Genomic DNA, 27,067 nt, shown 5'->3' with positions numbered 1-27,067 from the left:
TCCCCTCCAAAGAATATCAATGGCAAGAAGAAGGTTGAAGATGGCTCCCACAATCAAAAGATTGTTAAAACAACTTCTAAAGAAAACTCAAGAGAGAAATCTTGGAGAAAACTCAAAGAAAATTCTGCTCTCAACAAATCTGAAATTTTAATAATAATGATAAGTGTTTAACAAGGTGGACAGCCATGCCTTTAAATAGGCCTTATAACTAGTCCTAATCTAATTAGAAAACTAAAATAAAAAAAGTCCTAATTATTTTAATATGGAAATTCGGTCAAAGGCCATTTTATCTGGGACTCTTGGACTGAATATGACATAAAAATTTAAACTAAGTAAATAAATAAATAAATAAAAATAAAAATAAAACTTTACAACTTGGGCCACTTTGACAATTTGGCCTGATTTTCAACTAAGTATGGATGGATTTCTTGATTGGGCTGGGAATTTGCTTATTGGGCCTCGCCTTCAAGAATTTGGGCTTTTGTGACTCGTATCATTCCCCCCTTCCTCAAAAAGATTCGTCCTCGAATCTGAAAAATCAAATGAACTCGACTTTCCTCTATCGAACGGGACTAATGGCAATTGAGTCCACTGAGAAGAATAGCCATGAGATAGTAAATACCAACGGAAATAAGCTTGTAGTCCAATCATAAGCATAATAGAACAGGTATAACGCATGTGAATGGACAGATTCAGATTACCATGCAAACAATCTAATTTACTCACCACTGCCTCGTCAAATATTTGAAACAAAGATGGACATGTTTTAAGGCATTCAGTCGTCTCACATTGTTCCCACAAACCATGAATAAATTACGAGTAATAAATCAAATGGTAAACATAATCGTCACAAGTAGGTATTTGAAAAGATTCACATGGTTCACAGAGTTGCATAATCATACCATGCATTAATCGACGGTCTATAGATTCACTCACACATGCATTATCAAAAACAAGAATCTTTTTATCAACCATCAAAACAGATAGACCATCAATAAATAAAATAGGACAGTCAAGCACGTTTCGATCTAAGTGTTCATCAACACGATCTTTATCACTATCCGAGAAGTACAAAAGTGTTTCAAAGGTTTTAAGCATCTTACCTCGATAAGCAGAAGAATAAGGGTCGATTTTACCTTTTTCATTTAAAACAAACCTTCGCTCATCGGGGGCATAGTGTAGTCGAATCTTCGTTGTTGAGTTAACGTTTGTCAAATGGAACTCAAACTTCATGTACAACCACATAAACTGTTTAAGGCACGAATATAAATTGAAAACAAATTTGGAAAATTTCGTTACCTTATTCTCCAAAACAAATTTGGACAAATTCAAGGATTTTACACAAGGTAAATCAAGAGAATAACAAATCACGCTTCTTTTCGTAATGACTTTATCAACCACAATCGAAGAGTAACAATTAATCGGATCAAAATGAGGGGATCTTTTAAGAACTAAGTCACCAAAAGTTTTATCAATAATTTTCAAATCTGCACTGGACTCGGTTTCTAAAATTTCCTTACCTCGCTTACCTTCGGGATCATGTAGTGTGATTTCATCTTTGCTTAAGTTGATCGTATGAAAGCGTCTTTCATTTGAGAGGTATTGAAGTTGAAAGTTATCTTTCAATCTTTCGGGAACCTGAAAAGTAGCAACACAAGAAAAATTCATTCTTGGTTAGTGGAAACATTCCTCACTACCCTTTCCACGTCTTTTTCTTTTGTTTCTTTTTCTAATTCATTTTCTCTTCTTTCTTCAATTTCTTTTTCACTCTCAATCTCTTTTTGCTCTTTTTCATTCTCTTTTTCTTTTTCCTCACTTGTTTTAACAGAATTTTTCAGTTTGATTTGGTCCTCATGGACTTGTTCCAGAGTGAGTGGCACTAAGGTGAGTTTCTTTCCTTGATGCTTGAAAGAATACCTATTGGTACGACCATCGTGAGTGACTTTTCGATCCAGTTGCCACGGTTCTCCTAGCAACAAATGGCAGGCTTGAATAGGCATTACGTCGCACACAACTTCGTCTTGATACTTACCGATAGAAAAGGCGATGCGCACTTGTTGAGTGACCCTAAATTGGCCTTCGTTGCTAAGCCCTTGTAGTTGATAAGGTTGTGGATGCTTGGTAGTGGTTAAGCAAAGCTTTTCCACCATCGTCGTGCTGGCTATGTTCGAGCAACTTTCACCATCAATAATAACTCTACAAAGCTTACCTTGTACGTGGCAGCGAGTATGAAAGAGATGTTCTCGTTGCTGCTCGCTCTTTGGTTTTGCCAAAGATGATTGTCCATGATCATGACAATCATCATCCATTCTAGGGACACGTTGAGGGTTGCACCTATGGGGCTGGTTATCCCTATCTTCCTTAATTGGATCTCGATATTGATGTTTTTAATTCACTCGTACCTCATTCAAAGTAGTATTCAATGCTTGAAGTGTAGCATTTATTTGTGTGATTGCAGCAGTATGTCTGTCTAACTGTTGTTGGACTTTCATAAGTGCATCATTATTATCACCTTTAGACATCTTCAAAACCTGTAAAAAATAAACACTCAACACTCAAAAATAAAAGTTAGCAAACCTCACCATTAATCACTCAAAAAGAAAAATCAAATTCTCAATGAGGTCGAATTCAATCTTGTGAGTTCTTTATCAGAGTTTATATCAACCAATTAGAGAGTGTGAACCAAACTACCAAAGAATCCTAATTTGCACTAGGATGCCAAAAACTGACGAGACACCAAGTGATTCGTGTTGCACCGAGGAAGGATTGTGCACACGTTTAAATCCTACTAACACAAGAAACAAGAAGGTGTTAGATATTTTAAAAGGATAATAAAAAGCAAACAAATGAAAACCTACAGCTAAGAATCAATAAAAATTGCTGAAAACAGAAAACCCGAAAAACTGCGGAGTAACTTGACAACTTCGTTCGAGGTGTTTCCGATCTCCAAAAATCACGAAATTAAATCTGGAGTGTCCTTATATATTGAATTTTCGATCTGGAAATTTTTGGCACCAAATTCAACCCGCTGAATCGTTTTTTAAATTTTTATTGAATTTCGTATTTTTTGATTTTTTTGACTTTTTTGACTGATTTTTTTGCGGGAATAATTTTTTTATATTCAATCACAGTGCCAAAAACATGTATGTAAAATTTCAGATCAATAGGACAACGTTTACCCACTCAAATGAATTTTTTTGAACAATTTTTCTGGGTAAAACTGCTGTTTATGCTTTAAAAAATAGAGATCAGTTTAGAAATCAACCAAGAACACCCAAAACGCCCAAAATCTGATACCAAATGATACTGATACGAGCTCGTTTCGGATGTAAAGACGAGTCGTAATCTTTCCCGATCGAAATTAGGTAGTGTCGGAATTGAATCAAATTCAAGTCTTGGTGTTTGAAGTTGGATGGCTTTAGGAACAAAGGAGTTTGATGGGTTGTTGTTTGCTGGGTAATTCGATGAAACAAGATCGAACCCTTATTATCAAATAAGGACCCGGGCTTAAGGTTTCAAAGAAAGAAATGGAAATAGGATAAAAACCGAGACCCTCTATTTAGCAAAATAGGAACCTACGGTATGAAGAACGCCACACCAATGGGTGATAAGTTCGAACAAAGTCAGATTGACGCCACTCGTTGAAGATAAGTCAATTTGAGCTTTGGAGAATAAAGAGAGTGAATTTCTCACTAAAATTATATTTCATTCAGAAATTTGGCAAAAAGTCCTTTTACAAGAAATTCAAGAACTATTTATAGCTTAAGTGACTAGTAGCCGAATAGTCAAGTTCAATACTTAAAAACTAAGTAAACATTGAACTAATTTTGAGCTAAGATCCATGAATGGTCTTGAATCAATGTTCGGCTGAATATAGACCAAGGAAGAGCTTCAACGAACTTGGAAAATTGGCAGCAGCTACATTCGGCCAATGGAGTTTAATAAGGTCAATAATGAAGCAACTCTTGCTGAAAAATTACCATCATTAATTAGCAACTTGAACAGTCATTTGGAAGTGTGAATGGACGGTTTTGAATGACCATAAGGTGTGAACATCATGAACCGAATAGCCACAATGTACCCAGCAATGTGAAGGAAATAAATGGCAGCTTTGGAGAATGGAAAATCATCTCTTTTGGCCGAATGGTCACTTAGAGAACTTCAACAATCAGCACACCATCTTTAATATAGTCCATGCATGTATCATTTGGTGCATTGAACCCAACATGCATGCATCTTCACATCCATTGAATCTTCATGCATGAATCTGCCCAATGAATCTTCAAATTCGGCTGTACCTAAAAACACACATGAACTTAATTAATTTCAATCAAATTAAGCTGAACTAAGTAAATACATAATGTGAACATCCTAATTTAACATTGAAACAACTTAAATATTAATAAAGCATGACACAAATTCGGTTGAACAGATTTAAGACATGTAATAATTTAGACAAACTAAATGAAATCAAGACATCTTTAATGTAACTAAATTAAGACATATTAAACACTTATATTAAATAAAAACATATTAATAAGCTGTAATAAGACTTAATTAAATGCTTTAAAATCCCGCAGCAATTTAATTAGCTAGAACGAATTTCAACTTCAAAGAAGTTGAAAATATTCAGCTTGTCTTTAAGCTCTTTGCTTTCATTTTCCTCAATCCGTTCCACCAATGCTAAAATAGCAACTTTAAATCGTTTAGCTCTAGCTCGCGTTATTGGACCAATGGGCAGCTTAATAGCTTCTTGTTCGTTCTCCATTTGGTTCGTAGGCAAGCTCACATCATTCCCCTCCTCTTCAGAACGATTTGTCCTCAAATCGGAATCTGCATCAAACGGAGACAAATCAGAAACGTTAAAAGTCGCGCTAACATTATATTCACCAGGCAAGTCCAATTTATAAGAATTGTCATTAATTCGTTCAAGGACTTGAAACGGTCCATCCCCTCTCGGAAGTAGTTTAGATCGTCGTTGCATAGGAAATCTTTCCTTGCGCATATGCAACCACACCCAATCTCCCGGCTCGAACACAACTCGTTTACGACCTTTGTTAGCATGTTGTTCATAGTTCTTGGTCCTTGCCTCAATGTTTTCTCGAACTCGTTGGTGCAATTGCTTGACGAAATCAGCTTTACGCTTTCCATCTACATGCACAAATTGGTTAGAAGGCAATGGCATTAAATCAAATGGTGTTAACGGATTGAAACCATAAACGATTTCAAAAGGAGAAAACTTGGTAGCTGAGTGAATAGCTCGATTATACGCAAACTCCACATGTGGTAAACATTCTTCCCAAGCCTTCAAATTTTTCCGGATGATAGCTCGAAGCAATGTAGACAAAATCCGATTGACCACTTCGGTTTGGCCGTCCGTTTGCGGATGGCAAGTGGTTGAAAACAGCAACTTCGTTCCAAGGCGCCCCCATAGTGTCCTCCAAAAATGGCTAAGAAACTTCGCGTCTCGGTCAGACACAATCATCCTAGGCATGCCATGCAACCTGACCACTTCTTTGAAAAATAAATTAGCAATATTCACGGCATCATCAGTTTTATGACATGCTATAAAATGAGCCATTTTTGAGAACCTATCTACAACCACAAATATTGAATCTCGGCCATTTTTACTCCTCGGTAAGCCTAGCACGAAATCCATTGAGATATCAGACCAAGGGGTTTCGGGAATAGGCAATGGCTTATACAAACCATGGGGCTTAATTCGTGACTTAGCCCGTTTGCATGCAATGCATCGATTACAAAATCGTTCGACATCTCGTCGCATCTTAGGCCAAAAGAAATGTTCGTTGAGCATGGCTAACGTCTTTGCAACTCCGAAGTGCCCCATTAATCCTCCACTATGAGATTCTTCGATCAACAGTTCTCGTACGGAACCTTGGGGTATACAAAGCTTTCCTTCTCGAAACAAGTACCCATCATGTCGATAGTACTTCTCGTAAGCTCCCTTTGCGCATAACCTAAAGAATTCACTAAAGTCAGCATCGTTGACATATAAATCTTTAAGAAATAAAAACCCCATTAACTTAGCATCCAAAATATTTAACAACGCATACCTTCGAGATAGTGCATCAGCCACTACGTTTTCCTTACCTTTTTTATATTTAATAACATATGGAAAAGATTCGAGAAATTCTACCCACTTAGCATGCCGCTTATTCAACTTGTGTTGACCCTTTAAGTACTTCAAGGATTCGTGATCGGTATGTATGACGAATTCTTTGGGCCAAAGATAGTGTTGCCACGTCTCTAAGGCTCGAATCAATGAATAGAGCTCCTTGTCATAAGTCGGATAGTTTAAGACGGCACCATTGAGTTTCTCGCTAAAATAGGCAATAGGCCGTCCATCTTGCCGAATTTGACTCCATGGACAAGTCGAATTTGACTCCATGGACAAACGGCTTGACAGACTTGCTCGATGAAGTTCGCGGGGCGTGCTCGTATCATTCCCCCCCTCTTTTAGGCGACTTGTCCTCAAGTCAAGCCATTTGTCCATGGGAGAACTTTGACTCATGCATGGTTTTCCTCGGTCAAATGGGATGGAAGATGTCACACAAACCTGAAAAATTCTTACCACAGCCAATAAAAAGAAACTCAAAGGAGTCAAATTCAAATGTGTTCGATAGTTCATAAAATATTCATTCAATCGAACATATGCCAAAAATCTCAATTGGACAAAGCAAGCATACATAAATTTATCAAAGAGTTTCGTTAGACCATCGTTACAAACATGAAAACTAAGTTGGATCAAGGGATAATTGGTTAAAAACGATGGTAGGCACTTAAACACATTATTCCTCATCCAAAACATTTTAATTTCTTTAATCGAATATAGTAACTCATTTGGTCCTTTGTCTTGCTCATGCAAGGTATGCCATGGCCAAAGGTATGCTAATTCTTCCTTTCGTTTTTGAACAACATGAGGGGAGTCTCCAAATTCCAACGTAATAATCACATCATCACCATTCCAAAAGGAAAAATCCATCACATCAAAGTATAAATAATTTCCAAACAACCAATCAATGGAATTTTCAACTTCAATCGAAGTGAGCAAAGATATTTGAAAATTTTCAGATGACTTACCTTGACGAATATGAAGAGAAGAAAATTGAGGATTGGGTTTACCTTTCTCAGTCAAAATGAATCTTCTCTCTTTGGATAGATAACGTAAGACAAACCTATTACTTCGATAAATTTGAATAGGTGGTGACGCACCATGACATGTCTTGCTCCTCGAGGGGTGGAATTCACAAAAATAAGACGGGTTAGTATTATCGAAAACTATGGACTTAAATGGAAAAGGAAAGTTACCATGGAAATTTGATTCAATTCCAAAAACATAGGTTGGCCTTACCTTCTCGAAATGAAACGAAAATTTCAAATGTGGCCAAACAAGGTGATTAATAAATGAATCAAAATTGAAACCCAAATCATTGAATTTCACCTTCTTATCAAAAATTCGAACTTCAAGCAAACATAATTTCAATGTAAATGATGCAAAGCGCTTAATGTTTCCATAAAATGAATTCATGTAGCAAATACCAGGCTTGAACACACGAACTTGATTAGGAATTCCAACAAGCAACATATTAGAAGAAGATATAATCAACTCACCACACGAATTATATTTCACTAGTTTAAACACACATGTTGATTTGACAAAACCGAGCATACCAATATGCAAAGGTTCATGCTTCAAGAGTATCAATCGGGAATGTAAATCACTACATGGAAATTTCGCACAAAAACTCAAAGATTGTTCATAAAGAACACAATTGCAAATATCATGTGAAGATCTTTTAACATAGATGCCAAACAAATAATTTTTAGAGAACATGCAACTTTTCAAACAGGCAGATTTATCACAAATCAATTGAGCAGGCATATTTAAACATAAAGATTGAACACATGAATTCAAAAAGTTCGCATGGTCAAACATGTCAGAATTTTTAAGTGACAGACTTTGATCAAACACATTCAAAATTCGCTTAGAGAAAACAAATCGAATGTTGTCAACAAAATTGCCAATGTAGTAATCGTCATAAAAAAAGCTGTATATGGCACCTTTTAAAACAAAATCGTTAACAACAATAAGTGCACAAAAATTATCCAAATCAAGTGACTTTGATTCGATAAACAAAGAATCCTTACCTTCCTTACCTTCAATCGCAAGTGGGTGGTAGTCATTCGCGAACTTACCTTTTTCGAACAACCTAAAACACCTTTCGTTTGGAAGGTAATGTAGATGGAATTGGTCGCACAAACTTCTAGGAACCTGAAAAGTTAACTCACAAGAAGATCGAACAGGTGGGTTAGTGGAAATAATCCTCACTTGCTCACTTGTTTTCTCACTCGATTCTTTTTCTTCTGGATCACTCGTTTCTTTTGTTTCAATTTCTTTTTCATCTTCTTTTTCACTCTCAAATTTCTTTTCATTTCCTTTTTCATTTTCTTTTTGCTTTTCAAAGGCTTTTTCAAAGGCTTTTTCAAGTTCTCTCAAGATTCGCTCATTTTCTCTCTTACTTGCCTCTTGCCTCTCTTTTCTTTTTATTTCATTTTCTTTTTCTTCTCTTGCTTTTTCTTTTTCTTTTCTTTTCTTTGTTTTCTCTTTACAATAATGTACAAAAGAACGATGAGAATACAAATCTTGTTCGAAAGATGAAGAACTATTTGCATATGATTCACAATCAAAACTTCGTGAAGAATACTCCGGGTAAGATTTCTTTGAAGATCTAGTAGGAGTATGTCTTTCTCTTCGAACGCCATCTTGGAATGAATCAAAATCGTAATCGGCTTCTCGTCTTCTCAAATTTCTTGATGAAAAGGACTTTCGATCGAAGTCACTTCTCGAATTCGCTGATGAATATGCGTCATAGTATAAATCTCTTTGTCTCGAAGTAGATGGCGAAAAGGAATCACGATAGGAACTTTTTCTTAAGTAGTAGTCGAGGGTATATCTCCGTGGGGTTCTTGGTTCCGTTTTACGACTTGAAGAAACTCAATCACTTTGGTCTCGTTTAGTCGCCATTCTTCGCTTTTATTGAACCAAATATTGGTATTCCGATTCGGTGAACTCTTCGTATGACATGATTTTTGTTGCTAAAAAGAAAATGTTAGATCACAAAACAAAATAAAAAAAATGAAGTACCTCACCACAAACCTCACAATTTCGCTCGGAAAGAAAATTGGATAACACTCCACTCGTGTTTACACTTGTCTAATGGCTTTTGCTCGCTCTAATGTACTCACCACTCGTGCCTTTTTCCGCTCGTCTGACTCTCGTGAATTCGTATTTTGTTTCAAGAAGACTTATTGCGGCTTAGAGGGTCGGCTTCAAATGGGTTACAAGGGATAACGTCGGGTGTAGGGTAGGCTAAACAAAGAAAATAAAAATCAAAGTATGTGTGGCATTTTGGGAGGGGTAGAGGGAATGGTAGAATGAATGGATGCTCGGAAGCAACAAGAAGCAAAATAAAACTCACAAGACTTTTCACTTTTTTTTTATTCTTCAAAAAAAAAATTTTTTTTTTGAATTTTTTTTCAAATTTCCTCTTCTCTTTTTTTTTTTGATTTTTTTTCAATTACAATATGCTGAAATACAAAGGAAGAAGAGAAGAAAAAAAAATTACAACCTAAATTTTTTTTTTCACATTACGAACCTACTCCGAGCTTGGTACGAATGTCGGCATTCCTCGTTTTAGTAGCTCTGATACCAAATGATGTGATCCGGCTCGGTTGATTGAGTCGATTCACTTGATTGCCCGATCGTCGACGAGAAGTTCGTTCGAAATTGCTTTAAGATGAAGATTGTTTTCAGTTTAAGCGGAAGACTTTTAAAAGGGTTCAAAAGATAGGCTAAATTCGGATATTTTGTAGGTTCGGTTTAATATGAAAAGAAATAAAGTTTATATTTAATAAATAGGATGGAGATGAAAAAAATGAACTTAAGTATTAAGAACGATTCAATACTATGTAAAGTATTGCCCCGGGACTTATATTGCTTAAGGTGGGTTTAATGGAAGTCGAAGATGGACCTTGACCCGTTACCTATAGAGAGGTAGGAACCAAAGGTATAAAAAGGTGGATGAACGCCACACCAGGATGGTGATAAGTTCAAAAGAGAACGATAGACGCCACTAGCACGCTAGATAAGTCAGATCGAAACTCGTACGAATTTAGAGAGGAGAAAACTCACTCTTTGAACAAAGTTCATTCAAATGATCAAAAGTCAAAAGTCAAAAAGTCCTTTACAAATGAAAGAAAACAAATATTTATAGGCATATAGATGACCATTCAAATTCGGCATCTAGGTGTTCACACAATAATAAAAACGTTCACACTAATGTATTAAAATAGTTCATAAATTCGGCAGATTCATGCACTAGCTGAATGGACACTTTCTTCCCCCTTAGTTTGTGCATGAATGCTTAGTCATAAAGAAATGCTTCAAGTGACTTGTATGTGCACCAAAAGGTTGCATTCATCTCCTTGGGACGTTCATGCACTTGTATGGACCATGTATCTTCATAATTAAACACTTTAATGGCATGTAAGTTCATAAATGGTAGCATGAACCTAGTAAATTCGTTCTCCCCTTTGTGCATGCACTTAATTCAATCAATGTGTTGAATTATTGAGTTAATTCCTTCCCTTGGACGTTCTTGAACCCATCCATGCATGTGTAGTAGCCTATAGGTCAATTCAAAGTGTGAACATGTTCAAGGAGCTCTATGGTCAACATAGAATTAGTTAGCAGCTACTTCTTGGCCGAATAAGTGCCTTGGAAAGTTAAGAGACAGCCACCATACATGCACTTAAGCCATTCATGCATTCTATCATCTCATGCATTTGATCCATTCATGGACTAGCCTTTAATGTCCATACATGCATTCGACACATGCATGAATTTGCCCGATCATCGACGAGAAGTATTGGTTGATGTCGAATGGAGATAACTTTATGGAGTTGTTTTAAGCGGAAGTAATTAAAAGGGTTCAAAAATGGCTTGGTTTGGAGAATGGATGGTTCGATTTAACAAAGAAAATAAAGTTTAAGTAGATAGATAAAATGGAATGGAAATTGAACTCAAGCGAAGAATGATTCAATACTATGTAAAGTATTGCCCCGGGACTTATATTGCTTTCTCGCTAAAATAGGCAATAGGCCGTCCATCTTGCATCAACACGGCTCCAATGCCTAAACCTGAGGCATCACATTCTAACTCGAAGGTTTTATCAAAATTAGGCAAAGCTAATAACGGTGCATGAGTTAGACAATCTTTAATTTTCAAAAAGGATTTTTCTTGTTCCTCTCCCCAAACGAAGTTGGAATTCTTACGAATAACTCCAGTCAATGGTACGGCTAAGGTGCTGAAGTTTGGCACGAATCGACGGTAAAAACTTGCTAATCCATGGAAACTTCAGACTTGGGAGACATTCGTCGGACGGGGCCATTCTTGGATCGCCTTGACCTTCTCTTGATCGACTTCAAGGCCCTCCGAACTAACAACGAAACCTAAAAACACAACCTTGTTAGTGCAAAATTCACATTTCTTTAAATTAGCATACAAAGTTTCTTTCCTCAATACTTCCAAAACAGCCTTCAAATGTAAAACATGATCATCTAAATTTTTACTATAAACTAATATATCATCGAAGTATACGACGCAAAATCTACCAATAAAAGGTCTTAGAATGTGATTCATAAGCCTCATGAACGTGCTTGGGGCGTTCGTTAAGCCAAATGGCATAACGAGCCATTCGTAAAGCCCATGCTTCGTTTTAAACGCAGTCTTCCATTCATCACCCTCACGCATCCGTATTTGGTGATAACCACTCTTAAGATCAATTTTTGAAAACAGACTTGCGCCACTTAGCTCGTCAAGCATATCATCCAATCGTGGTATAGGATGACGATACTTGATAGTTATCTTGTTTATAGCACGGCAGTCCACGCACATCCTCCACGTTCCATCCTTTTTCGGGACAAGCAAAACAGGCACGGCGCATGGACTAAGGCTTTCGCGCACATAGCCCTTTTCAAGGAGTTCATTTACTTGCTTTTGTAATTCTTTCGTCTCTTCAGGATTGCTCCGGTAAGCAGGTCGGTTTGGAATCGCGGCTCCCGGCACAAGATCTATTTGGTGTTCGATTCCACGAATAGGTGGTAACCCACTCGGGATTTCTTCCGGGAATACGTCTCAAAATTCCTGCAACACAGACAAAATAGAAGAGGGCAACTTATCATCAAATTCGTTAGTGCCAAGCAAGCTCTCCTTGTACAAAAGAACCAATAATGGTTGTTTCAATAACATCGATTTTCGAACTTCTCTCTCTTTTACCAACAAATTCTTTTTTTCATTTTCATCACTCGTTTCTTTTTCTTTTGAATCACTCTCTCTTTTTTTATCACTCATCTTTTTGTTTTTCTTCTTTTCTTCACTCTTTTCTTTATTCTTTTCATTTTTTTGCTCTCTCTCGATTTCTTTTGATTTTTCAATCGAACTCCTCATTTTGAGTTGATCTTCATACACTTGTTTCGGTGATAATGGAGCTAACGTCACCATTCGTCCCATGTGTTTGAAAGAGTATCGGTTTGTATATCCGTCATGAATCGCTCGCTTGTCGAATTGCCAAGGCCGCCCCAAAAGAAGATGCCCCGCATGCATTGGTACGACGTCACACATAACTTCATCTTGATACTTCCCAATTGTAAACGAAATCAACACTTGCTTCGTTACCTTCAATTCTCCACCATCGTTAAGCCATTGGAGTTTATACGGATGGGGATGTTTAATGGTGGCCAATCCGAGTTTCTCCACCATCATTGAACTTGCCACATTTGTACAACTTCCCCCATCAATTATAACGCAACAAATCTTACCTTGCACTTGACATCGCGTATGAAAAATGTTTTCGCGTTGTTGATCGTTTTCGGCACCTTGCAAAGTAAGGCTTCTCTTCACCACCAATATTTCTCCATTTTCGGCTTGTTCAACATCTTCTTCATCTTCGGTTTGTTCAATGGCCTCCTTCTCTTGTTCACTTTCAGATTCAATCTCGCCATCGTCTCGAACAAACATCACATTCCGATTTGGACATTGGCTCGCGATGTGGCCCCTTCCAAGGCATTTGAAACATTTTATGTCTCGAGATCGACTTGGTTGGGCTTCCATCTTTCCTTTACTCGTTTCGGCAATCGGTTTGTTGAACTTGGTGGCACCACTTACTTCTTTGTTTCGGCTTGGTATGTCACGTTTGTTGGTCCCTTGCCCCCACCTAGGCATAGAAGAAGTGTTAGAGAAAGTTCGTGACGTACCTTTTCTTTTTAGTTGTTTTTCGACCTTTATGGCCATATGGACCATATCAATAACCTCAACATAGTGGTGTAGTTCGACGATATTTGCGATATCTCGGTTAAGACCGACGAGAAATCGAGCCATGGTGGCTTCTCGATCTTCCTCCACATCGGCGCGGATCATGGCCACTTCCATTTCTTTGTAATAATCCTCCACGCTTCGTTGGCCTTGAGTTAAGCTTTGGAGCTTTTGATACAACTCCCGGTGATAGTAAGCAGGAATAAAACGCTTTCTCATTATTGCTTTCATTTCCGCCCATGTAGACACGGGACGTTCTCCATTGCGTCTTCGGCTCAACGTGAGTTGATCCCACCATATTATGGCATAGTCGGAGAATTCTATAGCAGCTAACTTCACCTTTTTGCTTTCCGAGTAATTGTGGCACTCGAAAACTAATTCCACCTTCTTCTCCCATTCAAGATAGGCCTCGGGATCCGATCTTCCTTGAAAAGCAGGAATCGCCATTTTAATATTCTTTAAATCATCACCGGGCCTCTCTCGATCTCTTTGTTCTCGTGCTCGATGACCTCGTCTCCTTGCACTTTGTCGTGAACCTCGATCACTTTCATCGTCACTTTGTTCATATAGATCATTTGCATGTTGCCATGGACGTTCTCGCTCTCTTCTCGGAATAGGAGGGGTGTTCGCACGTTGGCTTTGTTCCTCCATTTGTTCCATTCGTTCATTGAGAGAATCGAATTGAGGTTGGAACAGACGAGAGATTTCTCGTACGATTGCTTGGACTTGGAGATCGGGCACTCCACCTCTGGGAACGTTTCTCCTCGGTTGAAGGTTTACTCCTCCACCAGCAGCATTCGAAGCTCCTCCACTTGTTGCTCGACAATCCGGACTCCTAGACATGTTTAAAATAAGAACAAAATATTTCCTCACCACAAAAACCTCACAAATTCTCTCACAAGAAAAAAATTCACTCCTCTCGTGTTTCACTCTATTTTCGGCTTTTATCTTGATGTACTCTCTTGCCTTTTACCTCTCAAATCCAACTCTCGATATTCTAAAAAGCTACCTTAGACTTATCCCACTTGTGGGTCGGCTTCAAAGGCTAAACAAAGGAAAATCGTATGGTTTAGGGTAGGCTCGAAAGAAAGAAAGGTTTAAAGATGTGACGTATAAAATGAATTCACGAATTGAAATTTTTTTTTAATAGTGTGAAATTTCACTCAAAGGGGTATAAAAGGGTGTATAATATGATTTCGGAAAAATTTTCGTTGAAGTGTTTCCAGACTCTTTTTTTTTCGAAACTTTTTTTTTTAACTTTTTTTTTTCGAAGCTACGATTTACGTACCTAATTTAGCTAGCTCTGATACCAACTGATACGAGCTCGTTTCGGATGTAAAGACGAGTCGTAATCTTTCCCGATCGAAATTAGGTAGTGTCGGAATTGAATCAAATTCAAGTCTTGGTGTTTGAAGTTGGATGGCTTTAGGAACAAAGGAGTTTGATGGGTTGTTGTTTGCTGGGTAATTCGATGAAACAAGATCGAACCCTTATTATCAAATAAGGACCCGGGCTTAAGGTTTCAAAGAAAGAAATGGAAATAGGATAAAAACCGAGACCCTCTATTTAGCAAAATAGGAACCTACGGTATGAAGAACGCCACACCAATGGGTGATAAGTTCGAACAAAGTCAGATTGACGCCACTCGTTGAAGATAAGTCAATTTGAGCTTTGGAGAATAAAGAGAGTGAATTTCTCACTAAAATTATATTTCATTCAGAAATTTGGCAAAAAGTCCTTTTACAAGAAATTCAAGAACTATTTATAGCTTAAGTGACTAGTAGCCGAATAGTCAAGTTCAATACTTAAAAACTAAGTAAACATTGAACTAATTTTGAGCTAAGATCCATGAATGGTCTTGAATCAATGTTCGGCTGAATATAGACCAAGGAAGAGCTTCAACGAACTTGGAAAATTGGCAGCAGCTACATTCGGCCAATGGAGTTTAATAAGGTCAATAATGAAGCAACTCTTGCTGAAAAATTACCATCATTAATTAGCAACTTGAACAGTCATTTGGAAGTGTGAATGGACGGTTTTGAATGACCATAAGGTGTGAACATCATGAACCGAATAGCCACAATGTACCCAGCAATGTGAAGGAAATAAATGGCAGCTTTGGAGAATGGAAAATCATCTCTTTTGGCCGAATGGTCACTTAGAGAACTTCAACAATCAGCACACCATCTTTAATATAGTCCATGCATATATCATTTGGTGCATTGAACCCAACATGCATGCATCTTCACATCCATTGAATCTTCATGCATGAATCTGCCCAATGAATCTTCAAATTCGGCTGTACCTAAAAACACACATGAACTTAATTAATTTCAATCAAATTAAGCTGAACTAAGTAAATACATAATGTGAACATCCTAATTTAACATTGAAACAACTTAAATATTAATAAAGCATGACACAAATTCGGTTGAACAGATTTAAGACATGTAATAATTTAGACAAACTAAATGAAATCAAGACATCTTTAATGTAACTAAATTAAGACATATTAAACACTTATATTAAATAAAAACATATTAATAAGCTGTAATAAGACTTAATTAAATGCTTTAAAATCCCGCAGCAATTTAATTAGCTAGAACGAATTTCAACTTCAAAGAAGTTGAAAATATTCAGCTCGTCTTTAAGCTCTTTGCTTTCATTTTCCTCAATCCGTTCCACCAATGCTAAAATAGCAACTTTAAATCGTTTAGCTCTAGCTCGCGTTATTGGACCAATGGGCAGCTTAATAGCTTCTTGTTCGTTCTCCATTTGGTTCGTAGGCAAGCTCACATCAGATACGGGGTTGCGCGCGGACCAAGATCGAGTTGCCAAGTCACGAGAAACTCCTACGAAAACCTTAAACAATTAGATCTGAAACGAAACAGAAAATTAAAAGATTAGATTTTTGAATTTTCAGATCTGAAATAAAATCCCCAAATCAGCAAAGAATCAAATTGAGAATAGAAATAAGTGTTAGGGTTCTTGAAACCCTCAAGGAGATTGTGATTCTGCCCAATTGAACATCAAGATAGTTTTTTCGAAATTTCGACAATCTAATTTCACCCAAAAAGAGTATGGAAAAACCCTAGAAATTGGGGATTTTTGGGCTGATTCCTTAAGATAGAAAAAGGCTGAAAACACAATAAGAACAGAAAATAGATTAGATAATGATTCAGCACAAGTAGAAATAAAGAAATAAAACGAAACAGCAAGAAATAAAGAAAGTCCTAAAGATCCTTGAAATCCCGAAAGATTTCACAAATCCCTTCAAACGGCTCTAATCTCCCCTCCAAAGAACATCAATGGCAAGAAGAAGGTTGAAGATGGCTCTCACAATCAAAAGATTGTTAAAACAACTTCTAAAGAAAACTCAAGAGAGAAATCTTGGAGAAAACTCAAAGAAAATTCTGCTCTCAACAAATCTGAAATTTTAATAATAATGATAAGTGTTTAACAAGGTGGACAGCCATGCCTTTAAATAGGCCTTATAACTAGTCCTAATCTAATTAGAAAACTAAAATAAAAAAAACTCCTAATTATTTTAATATGGAAATTCGGTCAAAGGTCATTTTATCTGGGACTCTTGGACTGAATATGACATAAAAATTTAAACTAAGTAAATAAATAAATAAATAAATAAAAATAAAAATAAAACTTTACAACTTGGGCCACTTTGACAATTTGGCCTGATTTTCAACTAAGTATGGATGGATTTCTTGATTGGGCTGGGAATTTGCTTATTGGGCCTCGCCTTCAAGAATTTGGGCTTTTGTGACTCGTATCACATCTATTTAATAGGTAATAAACTAAGACACATTAAAATAAAAATGTCCAGATTTTTAAACAAATTAATTAACTTATTTAATTAACTAATCAGCAACTTATTTATTCCATCATCTAAATGCAAACTTAATAAATTGCATTCTAGCTCCATAAGCTAGAATCCGCCCAAATTGAGCTGGGACGAGCTTGTGAGAATAACGAGCCTCGCTCTGAGTCGAGCCAAGAAATGTTTCCAGGGCAGGGTCGTATCATCCCCCCCTTCTTTAGAACGACTTGTCCTCAAGTCGAGCCATTGGTTCACTCGAACACAGCAACTTTTACTCAGCTTTCCTCGGTCGAATGGGACGGATTGGAATTGGAACAACTGAAAGGAATAACCATGAATTAGCAAAAAGTGTTTCAGATAAATTTGTAATCCAATGCAAGCAGAATAGAACAAGAAAATTCCATGCGAGTGGACAGATTCAAAGCAACATGTTGACAATCATGCAAACAAATTAATTTACTCGCTAATGCCTCGTCAATTATTCGAAACAAAAATGAACATGTTCTAAGGCATTCAAATGTCTCAAATTGTTTCCACAAGTCATAACCAGCATGTGAATAACGAGTCAAATCAACAACACTATCTTTATCACCACCTAAAGAGTACAACGATGTTTCAAAAAGTTCATGAGGCTTACCTTTAAAAGTAGGAAAACAAAGATCAGTTTTACCTTGTTCGGTCAACACAAACCTTCTCTCCTCGGCAATGTAGAGTAGTCGAAATTCCTTGCTTGAATTAACCTTTTCAAAATGGATCTCCATACTCGACAATAGAGCATGCATCATAATCAAATTGGAATTATAATCAAAATACATCGAGAACTCATCCAAATGATCATGTAATCTAAATTTCAGTCGGTCAATTTTGCTCAAAAATGCAGAATTTGGATAACAAAGCAGATTTGAGGCACCATCTTCAACTTTAAGTGCACTAACCATTTTACATGTCATCGTCATATCAAACAAACAAATCAAAGACATGCATGTTTTCAAGCATTCATACGTCTCAAATCTCATACGCACATTCTTGTTTATACAAAGTAGTTTCTCACAAAAGATCAATGAGTGCATATTTTTACCCAAATCAAGCCGATGGAATGGATTATATGTCTTTTTATCTTGCAAATGCCGAATAATTATTATTTTACTAACAAACTCATCAGCATCGCAATTTCCAAAAGCGTTATTCTTCTTGCCATCATTCCGCGCAAATGTATTATCATCAATCAAAGGATGGCAAGTAACCACATCAAAGTTCAGATCACTTCTAAAGGACAATTCATCAACAAGGTTTCCATCAACAATCGAATAAAACAGAGGTGCTTTAAGAATTTCAAAACTCATACCTCGCTCCTCTTTTGGCATAGGCGAACTAAGATAGTTGAGAACGTTACCTTTTCAACCAAGGTGAACCTTCTCTCCTTGGAAAGGTATTGGAGTTGTAAATTATCGTCACTCGGCCTTTTGGATACCTGAAAAGCAGAAACAGAACAAGAACAAGTTTCATATGGATTAGTTGAAATGCTCCTCACTTTTTCTAGTTCATTTGTCTCTTTTTCGCTCGTTTCTTTTTTAATCTCAACTTCTTTTTTTCTCTTTTCATTTCCTCTCTCGTTTTCAATTTTATTTTCGACCTCACTCTCTTTTTTGATTTCTTTTTCTTTTTCAATCTCTTTTTCATTTCTTTCATTTTCTTTTTCTTGCTCGCACTCTTGTACAATCTCAATTTCTTTTTCGAATCCTTTCTCTTCATTTTCTTTTTCTCTAACTTTTTCGATTTCATTACAATGTGCAGTCGACACGAAAGAATCAAAAATATAATCATTTGCCCCAAAGGAAGAGAAAATATTTTCATAGGCTTCTCGTCCATTTCTTCGGGAACAATCCTCCGGGAAGGACTTCTTTGAATCATACGATGAATAACTCGTCCTCTCTCGTTCGTCATGTCGAGAAGTTGCAAGCTCTAGGCTGTCACGTCTTGAATTCCTTGACGAATAGGAATCCCGATAAGAATCTCTTAGCGAGTAGTCTTTGGACGCGTATCGCCGCAATGATCTCGACTCCATTTCTCGATTTGGTAGATTTTGTTTTCGTCTGGCTCTTTCCTCCACTCGATCCAATCGATCATGCAATTTATCAAAATTTGATTTCACCATTCTACGTATCTCTTGCTTCAAATATTGGAAATCTAATTCGGAAAATTCTTGTGACATGATTTTTTTTTGCTAAAAAAATGATTAAAATAAAATAGAAAGTAAATACCTCACCACAAAAAAAATCTCACATTTCACTCACAAAGAAAATTGGATAACACTCCACTCGTGTTTACACTTGTTTAATGGATTTTGCTCGCTCTAATGTACTCACCACTCGTGCCTTTTTCCACTCGATTTTCGCCTCTCGAAGTTCTCCACAAACTAGATAGACGAATCAATACCGTTTGTCGTCGGCTTACAAAATTGAGTTGGCTTGGTGGGCAATGATGTCGGAAATGGTAGGCTATCAAACAAAACTTAAAATGAATTTCAATCACTTTTTTTTTAATTTCGATTTTTTTATACGGATCTTTCACGTTCTTTTCGTCCGCGCCTAGACCGTAGGCAAAATTTTTTTTTTTACAAAACCATAATATCAAAGATGATGATTCTTACTCCGATTCGGTTAGCTCTGATACCAGATGATACGCCCCGGCCTCGGTGATGAGAGTCGAGTCGTTGATGTACCCGATCGTGAATTGGAGTAATATCAAGGTTTGTCGAAGATAGGTTAAGAAAGAAGGGATAAAGGCTCAAATTTAGTTCAAAAGGGGTTATGAAGTGTATTGAGGATGATAGGTGAATGAAAACCAAGTATTCAAGTTGAACCAACACAATATAAGTGTGTTAACCCGGGACTTATACGAATACTTAGGAAAGGTTAAATGTTGTATGGATGGAAAACGAATAAAATGGAACCTTGACCCACTATCAAAGATGATAGGAACCTCGGTATAACTTGAACGCCACACTTTGGATGCAAAGTGATAAGTTCGGATAAGAAGAATGGGTTGACGCCACAAGGGTTACTTGATAAGTCAAACGAGTCTTTGGAGAACAATGAGAGTTGTAAACAATCTCACAAAATGTAAAAATATTAATTCAAGGTTCTTCTTCCCTTACAATGAAATTTAACACATATTTATAGGCAAAACAAAAGGGTAGCCGAATGGGTAAAATTGGAAGCCAAATTCGGCCATGGTGCTTCCTCAATTTGTTCCTTAAATTATGCATGATGTTGGCCAAATGCTTCCTTAAATTCTTCCATGAATTATGCATGATGTTGGTCAAATGCTTCCTCAAATTCTTCCATGAATTATGCATGATGTTGGCCAAATGCTTCCTCAAATTCTTCCATGAATTATGCATGATGTTGGTCAAATGCTTCCTCAAATTCTTCCATGAATTATGCATGATGTTGGTCAAATGCTTCCTTAATTTGTTCCACAAATTATGCATGATGTTGTCCACCTCTTCTTTACCGTCCATGTACATTGTCCTAGCAAATTCAACAAATTTACTTAGCTTAAATCTCACACATTAATTCGGCTAAACCATGACATGTTTAACATTCTGCATTTAAACAACAGCAGCATTAAACAACAGCAGCAAAACACATTAATTAACAACATTAAATTCGTCCAAAGTATACAATATCCTGCACATTAAATTCGTCTGGAAAAATTAATTGACAACATGAATTAAATGTGTCTTAAATTTAGACACACTTAATTAACTATTAGACATCTATTTAATAGGTAATAAACTAAGACACATTAAAATAAAAATGTCCAGATTTTTAAACAAATTAATTAACTTATTTAATTAACTAATCAGCAACTTATTTATTCCATCATCTAAATGCAAACTTAATAAATTGCATTCTAGCTCCATAAGCTAGAATCCGCCCAAATTGAGCTGGGACGAGCTTGTGAGAATAACGAGCCTCGCTCGTGAGTCTAGCCAAGAAATGTTTCCAGGGCAGGGTCGTATCAGTGTCGAATGCATGTATGGACATTAAAGGCTGGTCCATGAATGGATCAAATGCATGGGATGATAGGAATGGCTTAAGTGCATGTATGGTGGCTGTCTCCTAACTTTCCAAGGCACTTATTCGGCCAAGAAGTAGCTGTTCACACTTTGAATTGACCTATAAGCAGTAACACATGCGTGGATGAGTTCAAGAACGTCCAAAGGAAGGAATTAGCTCAATAATTGATACAAATCGCCTCGGGGAGGGTCGAGTCGTATGCTGAGTTGCCCGATCGTCTACGAGAAAGTATCGTTCAATTCACTTTTGAAATGAAGTTGATGGAAAAAAATAGGACGGAAGCTATGTATAATGGTTCCATGATGGTTTATGGACAAGAATAATATGTATATTCGGCTAAATTGGAAGGGAAAGTGAAAGAAGTAAATAGATGATGGATATGGAAGAAAAGGGTTCTTAAAAGCAAGCACGAACCAATATTAGAAAATATCAACCCAAAATGCTTATAGGCTTTCAAGGTAGAAGATGAAAGTGATAAACCTCGACCCGCTACTTAGCAAAGTAGGAACCTCGGTATATGGGTGAACGCCACACTATTTGATAGTGATAAGTTCGGGATAGTAAAGAACAGGGTTGATGCCACTAGGCTTCCTAGATAAGCCAACGAAGTCCTCAACGAAATATGAGAGAAAGAAATCTCACAAATTCCATAAAAGTTTAACAAAGTTTCATTAAGTGAAAAGTCTAACCTCTTACAAATGAAATAACATATATTTATAGCCTAAATAAAAGTAGGTGAATGGACAAGCTTAGAAGCTAAGAAATTCGGCCATAAACACCTAGATAATTCTAGAAGAAAAATCATGAATATCCATGAATGTGCAGCCCTTTAATGTTCCATCATCCCCCTTGGCTGAATGAAGCTTTAATGCACCTTGAATACTTGAATGGTTAGCTTGAAAATGCATGGATCATGCATGAAACGTCCCAATGTATGTTCTTCCATAAATTCGGTCCATGAACCTTCAAAAACATGAACATTAAATAGCCCCTACTTGCATGAACGTCTCCAATACATGTACTCCCTTAAATGCCGTCCATTGAACCTCAATTCTACATGCACCTCTTCATACATTGCACCAAGCCCTACATGAACTTGCATTAATTTCCTTTCATGCATGCATGTGTGCTGTCCAAAGGGATTGGATCTTCTAGATACATTCATGCATGAATCTTCATCATTCATGTAACTGAATGTGCATTTGAACCCAAGCATTCATGTATTTTGTGTATTCATGTATTTGGAAAATACATGAACTTGTAAACACCTTGAATCTGGTCATACATGCACCTAATTAAATGTTGTTCATTCATGCATATGGGATGTCCAAAAGAGATGTTTCTTCAAGCATTCATTACGCCGTCCATGAGCATTGTACCTACAAGAAATAAAACAATTCATAAGACATCATGTGAACACACATAAATTCAGCACAATGTGAACACATTTAAGTTATGTGATATCTATGACATATTAATAACAAATATTAATATAAGACAAGTTTAATGCTTAAATAAATATGTGCAAATTTTATTTAATGCATTAAAGACAAAATCGAGTTAAACTAAAATGAGCTAAGCTTTAGCTCGTGAGCTAAAGTTGAGCTGAGGCTAAACTCCTAAGCTGAAGTTGAGCTAAGGTTTAGCTCGTGAGTTGAAAGTGAGCTAGGAGTGAGCTCGGTTTAGCTCAGGCAAGATGGATTGAGCTCGAATAAGCTGGATTTGAGCTGGACGGAGCTCGTGGAGCTGGAAACAAGCTTGGATCAGCTTGCCAACATGTCATTGCTCAGCTTGATAGACTTTGTTTGATAAAGTTTGCGGGGCGTGCTCGTATCATTCCCCCCTCTTTTAGGCGACTTGTCCTCAAGTCGAGCTGTTTATCCATGGGAGAACTTTGACTTGTGCATGGTTTTCCTTGATCAAATGGGATGGAAGATGTCACACAAACCTGAAAAATTCTTACCACAGCCGGTAAAAAGAAACTCAAAGGAGTCAAATTCAAATGTGTTCGATAGTTCGTAAAATATTCATTCAATCAAACATATGCCAAAAATCTCAATTGGACAAAGCAAGCATACATAAATTTATCAAAGAGTTTCGTTAGACCATTGTGACAAACATGAAAACTAAGTTGGATCTAGGGATAATTGGTTGTAAACGATGGCAGGCACTTAAACACATTATTCCTCATCCAAAACATTTCAATATGTTTATTCAAAAATAACAATTCATGGGAATGTACACGCAAAGTGTACCATGGCCAATTGGAAACTAAATCACTCTTTCGCTTATTAACAACATGATTTGTGTAATCACTTTCCAACACAAACGGATCACTACTAGGCCAAAGACAACAATCAATCACAACAAGGTACAAACAATTTCCAAACATCAAACCATCAAAAAGATTTTCAACAACATTCGAATAGAGTAAAGGTATTTGAAAATTTTCATAAACTTTACCTTGTCGATCTTGAAGAGAAGAAAATTTAGGATCGGTTTTACCTTTTTCAAACAAGATAAATTGATGTGATCCGGCTCGGTTGATGGAGTCGATTCACTTGATTGCCCGATCATCGACGAGAAGTTTGTTCGATTTTGTAGATAGATGGAGTTAGATAATTTTTTTATAGCAAAAGTTGAGAAAATGGGTTCAAAAGATGGTTTGGATAGATGTTTGATAGGCTCGGTGAAATAAAGAAATATTGTTTATAATTTAATAGTTAAAATGGAATGGAAAAATAGAACTCAAGCGAAGAACGATTCAATACTATATGAAGTATTGCCCCGGGACTTATATTGCTCAAGGTGGATTAAATGGATTATCGAAGATGGACCTTGACCCGTTACCTATAGAGAGGTAGGAACCAAAGGTATAAAAAGGTGGATGAACGCCACACCAGGATGGTGATAAGTTCAAGAAGTCGGGTTGACGCCACTAGCGAGCTAGATAAGTCAGAACGAGACTCGTACGAAATAGGATAGGAGGAAACCTCACAATCAAGTTTTCAATAATCAAATTCTGTAACCTTTTTACAAAGAGAAAAGAACTATTTATAGATTACATTAGATAGCCAAATAGACTAAGTAAATTCGGCTTTAATTGAATTAAACTAATCTAGAAATGTATCTTTAAAGGCTATGTCCAAATTCAGCTGAATGGTACTTCAATGGGCAGCTTCATGGCTAAGGAAATGAACTTGAAGGCTTGGTGAATGTATGGGAGAGCAATGGACATGTCTAGGTTCGGCCAAGGTGTGAATGGACACTCCAAGAGATGCCTTTTGGCTGAATAGGTACTTAGGAGATCAATGGACAGCAACCGATGCATGTAAGTGAACATTCATGCATTCTTCCATTCATTGTATTAAATCATTCATGCATCATCCTTACGTTCATTGAACCAGCCCATTCATGAATCATCTTTAATTGTGTTCCCACATCATGCATTGTAAGTAGACGTTCATGCACCTAGCTTGAATGAATCTCCACATTCGGCTGTACCTACATGAAACATGAACAAATTAATTAAAATAGATATATTAATTAACACATAAATTTAAAATAGACAAAAATAAAGTCTTAAGCTAAACATATTAAATTCGGCTAAGACAACTTTAAAAACATGAAATAAATCAAAACATAATTATGAGCTGTAATAACTTAAACTAAGTTAATAAAATACTTTAATTATTCAACCAATAAAATAAATGAGCTGAATTGTAGCTAAATTGAGCTCGATTAGCTGAAATGAGCTCAATTGAGCTGGTCGGAGTTGAAACGAGCTAGAAAAGCTAAAATGGAGCTGAAATTAGCTTGCACTAAGGTGCATGGTTTCTTCAAGGAGTAGGATCGAGCTTCCTCATCTTCAACAAGCTGATTCTCCTTCCAAAACTTGAACAACAAAGCTGAAACAACTTCATGAAATTGCTTGGACCTAGCTCGGGTCATTGGTCCCTTTGGAAGCTCGAGGGAATCAAGACGAGGACTTGATGGGGCTTGGGGTGTGGTCACATCATTCCCCCTTCTTCAAAACGACTTGTCCACAAGTCGAGCTATTTATTCTCTAGAAAATAATCCGTCTTTTGCAACTCTCCTTGAATGAATGGAACAATTAGTCGTTCATAAGCCTTTGCAAAAGAACTCACAATATTCGGCATTAGAGATGGCAAATGAATCAATGAAAATAGACAACCATTAATCATCAAGAAATGATCAGAACAACTATGTGGATCATGCATGGTCATAACAAGACAAGTATGAGTTATGTAAAAAGGCAAACTTAAAACATCATTCTTACAATCATATGGACAAAACTCCTTCCATATCCATAACTCATCAAATGGTCGAGACAAAGACAAATATGTTTTTAAGCATTCAAACCTTTCAATTTGCTTCCACAAGTCATTGTTCAAGTAAATGGAATGCGAGTAATGGAACAAGAAATTTAAATCTTCATCACAAACACACAAATGAAAAGTTTCATATGATTCATGATTTCGCATGTTTGGCACTCGCAATTGTCGTTTGGTTATGTTCTCAACAATGAATTCATCACATTTTCCAAAGAGAAAAATCGTCTTATCATTACTCAAAATGGATTTATCATCATTAAGCAAAATCAAATAATTAACCACAACAGGATTCAAACGATTTTCAGCAATCAAGGTGTCTTCAAAAATTTTAGTTACATTCGACTTAAGAGAAGATGGTCGCATAACATCAGAATTCATACCTGATTCACCTTTAGGAGTGGAAAATTGAGAATCAATTTTACCTTTTTCAATCAAAGTGAACCTTTTCTCCTTGAGAGGGTATTGAAGTCGAAGCTCATTACACAATCCTTGAAAAACCTGAAACGAAGGGTAAACACAAAGGCAACTTGCACTTTTCGAAGTGTTGGGTTCATAATGCTGAAAGAGGGTAATGTCTCCATAGATGTTGAACTCAAAGGAACAGGCTAAAACACTATTCACATATTGAACATATGTAACGATACCAGGTTCAAAAACATGAGTTGATCTTACCTTTTCGAAATGAAAAATGAATTTCATGGACAGCCACATAAAATGATCAAAGAACAATTTTAAATTATAAACAGAGTCTTTAAATTTCAGAAGCCAAACATCAAATAGACATAAATTTGTCACATAAAATTTAGGATGCTTGAGTTCCGCACATATCAACCTAAAATAATAAATTCCAGGTTTGAACACACGAGTTTGATTACTTACGCCAAAGTGTTTTAGTAAATCAAACATGTCAAACCAAAAGGGTTTTCGTGTCCATAGAAACAAACATTCAAATCTCTTTATATTCATCAAATCAAACTTGCACAAATTCATGGATTTGTCACATGACAATAATGGATGCACAAAATTATCATATTTGAAAAATTGAATCGCTTTTCGTGAAAACCCGACATCATGCAAAACCAAATCTTTTAGTTTGTCGTTCGTACCGAACAACATTAACCACATTCAAAGAATAGAAATTAATCGAATGAAAATAAGAGAATTTTTTTAAAACAAAGTCATTTTCAACAACTTTCAAACTTGATGGCCATGACTCGGTTTTTAAAACTTCCTTACCTCGCTTACCTTCAAGCTCGTGTGGTTTGATTTTGATGTGATCCGGCTCGGTTGATTGAGTCGATTCACTTGATTGCCCGATCGTCGACGAGGAATAGTTGAGTTATCGGAAATAGGATGAAATAAGGCTAAAGATGCGGAAGCTTTCTAAGGTGATGGTAAA

This window comes from Gossypium hirsutum, chromosome A13, assembly GCF_007990345.1.
Source record: "Gossypium hirsutum isolate 1008001.06 chromosome A13, Gossypium_hirsutum_v2.1, whole genome shotgun sequence".
Lineage (NCBI taxonomy): Eukaryota > Viridiplantae > Streptophyta > Magnoliopsida > Malvales > Malvaceae > Gossypium > Gossypium hirsutum.
The sequence above is the reverse complement of the archived record's forward strand: the minus strand, read 5'-3'. Positions refer to the sequence as shown.